The following is a 6,319-nucleotide window of genomic DNA, read 5'->3' as shown; positions in this document are numbered from 1 at the left end:
CACTTAGCTGTATTGCATCTGTTCGGATACTCACCCGGCTCTTACTCCACCCACTATCCACCAACCCAACGCGGATCAACGGCACCTGTGCGGTTGTTGATGCCGCTGTTGTTGTTGGATGCCGCCGATGTCGATGAGTAATGAGCTGATGGTTCGAGACCACTTTTGGCAGCAACTCTTTCATTCTTAATATTTTTATGACAACTAGTGGCAACGACAGCACGAAAGCAGGAGGCGGATTGAGAATTTCGCCGGTTTTGTGCTATTATTATTTTCTGCCTCTCGAACGTCAGGCCCCCACTGGTACCAGTGACAGAGTGTAAAAAAACGCCAATCTCTTGTGATGCGTCAGTACGTGGGCCCCAAATGGTGCCATAAAATAAGTCAACGATAAAAATTAATCTGTCCATTCGGAATTTACCCCGGTATTATTATGTTATTCGAAAGATTTTATTTTTCCGTCAAGTAATTCTCACCCCTTTCACGCAACAGCTTAAGAGCAATAAAAATACATTTTCTCATCAGTGTAGGTAGCGCTCTAACATTTTACGAGCCTTTCGGAAACGCGTTGCATGACTTAACTATTGCGGCTCCGCTTGCTGCTACTGCTCTTACCGGTCCTCCCCCCATGCAGTAATGGACCATTGAACAAATGCCAGCTAAAATTTGTCAAATACCGAATACGAACGAGATTGTCTGAATGTTCCGGAGCGGAGTACAACCATCCATCCAAACCATTCGAACAAAACGTAAAAACAAAATACACACATCAGACGCACAGCTAAGTAGTGCGGGGACAAAAAAAGCATAAACCACGGACTTACCGACGGTGATCCGGAGAAAGGGGTACGGAATTATGAAAGATATCTACATTCGAAAAACGAGCACTTTTGATTTATGCCCGGCAGAATGCGCGTTGTATTTATGGGACAACTGACACAAAATTACAGGAAAATAACATGGAACAATGCGATCCGGAGGACTGCTTGTTATGCGTTTCGCTTCCAGTCGAACAAGACACGTCACTTCGGATCGGACTCCACCCGGCAACGGTGGGCCGAACCCGAGCAAAATATGACTAACATAATGTTGTCAGCTGCTGGCCTTTGGCAGCCGCACCGCCTGCTGCGTGAAAGGTAGACATTGAGCATTGGAATGGGAGGAAGGGTGCTCGAATGCGAAAGCACTCGTAAATGCTGTTTATAATAGCGCGATGATGATTGAACCGTTGTTGGTTGTTGCGTTGCACCGCGTTGCGTTGCGTTTTCCTTTCGGGTGGTTCGAGCAGGTGGGAGTCATTTGACGAGAAAAACATGGGTCTATCAAATCGAAGCGGTGGCCGAACAGAGAGCAAACGTTATACGTTTTGGACCAAACAGTTTTTTAACTACAGTTAACTTTGATAATTAATTTGATAAGAGATGTAAATCAAGCTGCCTCCACCAATGAAATCTGTTCTCTACAGTATTATAGCCCATGATGTAAAACTTCAAATTAATCACAAAACAACAGCTCCCGTTGTAATAATTCATGGAGATTGAATCGACAATTGTAAAATTTTGTTTAGATATTCAAAGAATTCCTCGGTTTCAGAACATATCCCCGGAAAACTATATTTCTAGAAATGGGAAAAATCCTTCAGAGCTGAGCTGACGATTATTCGAAAGTAGATAAGGTGCTGAATCTTTTGGTGCTTAAACTATATAAATCGGATTTGATATCAAAAAAGAGCTCTTTAGTTGTTTTATAAAATTCTAACTTCCGGTTCGGAACCGTGGAGGAAATAACACCCCGAAAATCGCCAAGTATTTTCCAAGAAAAATATTTATTTTCGTCAATTTATTTGCCACTTTTGTCATCTTACCTTTAACTAGACCAAGAATCTAAATTTTCAGTAAATCTATCAAGTTCAACCCGAGTTCTTTCGGTTTTGATGATTTTGAAGGCATTTTCTGAAAAAAAAATCTTGAAGGAACGTTTTACCCCAAATGGCGTATCTACTGCTGAAGTAGGTAGTTCTGGTGAGGTAGAGTGATTATCCAAACTTCCAGCATAATCTATTAAGTCTAGCAGGAAGTATAGTGATGTTAGTGATTTCGATGGTTTTTTGGAAATAAACCTTCTAGGGCCGTTTTACCCCATTTGGCGCACTTGGTTCAAACATGACAATAAAGCTCATAATATAGAATAATAACAAAATTTTTGGGAAAATCCATCAAGTCTAGCAGGAGTAATTGCACTTTTTAGTATTTAAACGTTTTTGGATATATCCCAGCTGGTCTCGAGGTAACAAGCCAGTCGTCGTAGATTCGAGTCTCGGCTCGGGAGAGACTGTTAGCACAGAACGGAAGGTCATCTGTGATACGAAAACTGCAAAGTGCTCAGTGAATTTTGCAGCGCTCCCTAGGGGTGGAAAGAACGCTTTTTACACGGAAAATAATCAAAATTTATACTACTTTTATCGAAATCAATCAAACACACTGGTATAAATCTGTCGGCGAAAACACTACAGGTAAACCCTGCTAAGCATCTGTAAGAAGGAAAACACATTATTTCTAGGGGCTTGACAACTTTATTTCATGAAAAATATTTCGGTAATGGTTGATATATATATATATATATATATATATATATATATATATATATATATATATATATATATATATATATATATATATATATATATATATATATATATATATATATATATATATATATATATATATATATATATATATATATATCATTTATTTATCACATTAACTTCCCAACCATAGCGTATAGGACATGGTGAAACGGTTTGATCAACAAGTAGGCACGAGCGGGGAAGCGTTTTTTTATTTTGTACGGTTGAAGACGAGGCATCACCAAGCGACAGCAAATAACTTTTTCTACTTGTTAGTAGATTCTTACTAACTAAGCAAATGAAAATCGCAAATTCATGTGTTTCAAGTTGTGAATTGCTTCTAAAATGAATGAATATCAGTGGCAAGGTATGTAGCTTTACCGGATTTTTAATTTGAATGCATCGAAATAGTATATTATAAGATGCGATGAATTTTGGTCATCGGTTGTTTTAATAAACAACTTTAGTCTATGGCATTTTTTTTGCAATATAGCCGGTTGTACTTTTGACATACCGTTTTACTATGTTTCTATACTCCAACATCACAACAACGATAATATGACTTCAAAGAGTTTTGATGTAACTAGAGGAGTGTCTGAAAATGCAACGATAAACACTTAGTAACAATGAACACAATCGAATTTTGCTCGTTGCACTAAATTCGTAGCCCAACTAGTGAAGGACTTTCACGCGTTGGGTTGAGTTATCCAGGTTGCAAGATGACACCGGTTGTTTCTTTTTGTTAGGATTACTAATCACCTATTGGGTTACGCAGTGTCTTGCCCCTAGCATTCTTCAAAACAGCTGACTCAGATACCGGCATAGATGATTGTAGAACTGTTCCTTTATTGTTTTTCAGTAATCTACTCCTTTTAACTTTTAACAGATTATTAACACGAGTTACATAAAGTGAGAGTCGCATCTTTTGTTTCAAGTCTCTAATTATCATCTCGTTTGAGGTCCTCTTAAAGAATATTCGTATATTACGTAACGTGAAATTTGGCAATTTTCAAAACCCCCATCAACTAAGTAACGCAAATTTGCATGGTGGTCTTATGCAGTGTAACACTTCGCTGGATACCTTTCCTCCACCTCTCCCCTGAGAGCGTTATGTATTATACAAATGTTTCCATATATGAACGATCGCTAGAGGTAAGGCACTATTGATATACAATGGTGATTCGCTTACCGGTTGCTCCTTAGTCGGGGGTTTGTTAGTTGGGCCCTCATCCATCTAAAAAGCGCTCTTATGTCAAAATGAAACGACATTCAAATGCATGCAAGAAACCCGAAAAGTGAATAAATAATAAAATAAATTTTCACCACTCGTACTTGAGTTTATTTGTCATTGATTGTTGATGGTTACCTTTGATTACTCGAAAAAAAAGACATTGATTATTTCGGAGTATTCTCAGGGTACGACGCATTTCGAAACCCCTTGAAACGAACCTCTTGGGATCCTTTTTTAGTGTTCTGTAAGGTTGTCACTTTCGGTTGTCAGCAAAGATACCAGATTTGTCAGCAAAACGATGATTTGTTTTGAATAGCAGGTATGTGCGGTTTTTTTCAATCTCCATCCCGCATAATCAATAACCATAAATGGATGATAATCCATATGGTTTAATGATACCCCATACAGTCGAAACTATATCCCGAACTAGTTGTTAGGCACGTTTTATGGTTATTGATTATGCGGGAAGGTTAACTACATTTTTTTCCCTATGACTTTCTCAAAATGTGTGCAGATTTTTACTGATTTCTGCCTGCTCGAGCGCATTTTTTCGAATCACGACTAGATTTTTATCAGATTTAAAAAAAAAGACTGCACAATGAAACCGGTACCTCTTACAATCGCATTATTCGTTGCTCTAGAAGCTAACCTGATTTTAATTCACCTTATTCAGCTTATTTTTATTTAAATGGCATGTCGCATGTCACATCAATGAGTAGAAAATCTATATTCTCCAGAATGGACTAGAGTCAATCGACAAAACATTCAATATAATCTTATAAGAGGATGAAAGTAGTTTATAAATTTCATTTTAGAATAAAAATGTGATTCACTTATTATAAATATTCGAAAAATTTGCGTTAAAAAATCCATCTGTGCCATGATTTTTAAAAACTCAAAGTACTTTCTTTAGTTGAAAAAAAAAACTCACGAGCTGCATTTTAAATTTTAACAATTTTCAAAAATAGCCGTCTATGACACATGGTACAATTGTAAATGGAAGAATTGCAACATTAACGTTTTAAAACGCACGATTTTTCAATAACATCGATTGTTGACCGTGTTTCAAATCAACATTTGTCGATTACAATACCTTCGTTACACTATTGTAATATGACAAACTCCACAAATGTGAATAATTGCGAATTTTACCCAAAACGTTTTTGCATCGAACGTAATATATTGTATTAAACGGGTTAAACTGTTGAAATAACCGTCAATTCAAAACATCGAATAAATTATGCCACATTATACCACTGGCAAAGCGGCATAAACGTACACGACAAATAAATATTGCCCGAGAGCACAGAAAATTCAATTGTCATTTTTCAGTCCTTTTTGTGTGCACTTTCTGTTCGATCATATACCTGAAGTTGACCTTCCGTTCTGTGCTGTTAGTGTCAGTAGGATCGTAGCGCTAGCCCCGCAATAGTCCTGTACACTTAACAGTTGGCTGCGAAGTCTGTGTATAATAAACAGAAGGTCGAGTTCCGATACGGAATGTAGCACCAAAGCTTTGCTTTGCTTGGATATATCATTTTACCCCACTTAACCTGAACGAAAAAAAAAGTGACAAAAACCGCATTTTCACTGTCTCAAGTTGAAACGACCTTCAGCCAATTTGAGCCAATTCATTGCATAAAGTCGATGAACTATATAAGCATCTACATTCTCAACCGCATAAACATCGCTAAAGAAACCCAAAGCGTACGAAATCGCAGAAATGCTGCTATCACTGTCAACTGGTTGGAGCTGAAAGTCTCTTTCATTCTCAGCTCGTTCGTTGAAAGTTGAAATTCAAAAATTTCAATTTCAACTGGAAATCCATTAAAGTGAAGGTCTGCAGTACTGATACCAACTCACCACCAGTTGAATAACGGGGTATCGAGTGTCATAAGATGCATACATAGCCGCAGTGTTTTAGCTGTCCGAGCGGAGAACGCCAAATCATTTCATCGGGATATTGTCCCCATTGAACCCAGCTAAATATCAGCTGTCCCGCTGTCACCAGATCATCCTGCGTTAGCAGTCCACGTTGCACTTTTTCTTTGCGACTTTTTCTTTGTAAGCCACCAACCTCAATAAGAGCCTCCTCAAGGGAAATCTTCTCCAGTTGACTACCTGTGCTGTTGTTGTTACGTGATGGATCATGCACGCTGTTAGGTCCTCCGTGGTAACTTCCGCGGCTGGCTCTGACCATACTGGCCACTGTTCTTCCGTTTGATGTAGAAAACTAGGACCTTGGAACCACCGATTGTTTGTTGATAGACATGGACCTTTCCCCCACTTGGTAGCATCGTCCGCTACATTTTCCGCTACCACCATTCTGTGGCCTTCGACTTCGAGAAGATTTCTCCTACATGCCAAGCGACAAACTGCCGATATTTTCGATGGTTAGAGTGGATCCACGCCATCACCGTCTTCGAGTCGCTCCAGAAAATCACCTCGTCGAATCGCAGCGT

Source organism: Wyeomyia smithii, chromosome 3, assembly GCF_029784165.1.
Source record: "Wyeomyia smithii strain HCP4-BCI-WySm-NY-G18 chromosome 3, ASM2978416v1, whole genome shotgun sequence".
Taxonomy (NCBI): domain Eukaryota; kingdom Metazoa; phylum Arthropoda; class Insecta; order Diptera; family Culicidae; genus Wyeomyia; species Wyeomyia smithii.
This window is presented reverse-complemented; position numbering follows the sequence as displayed.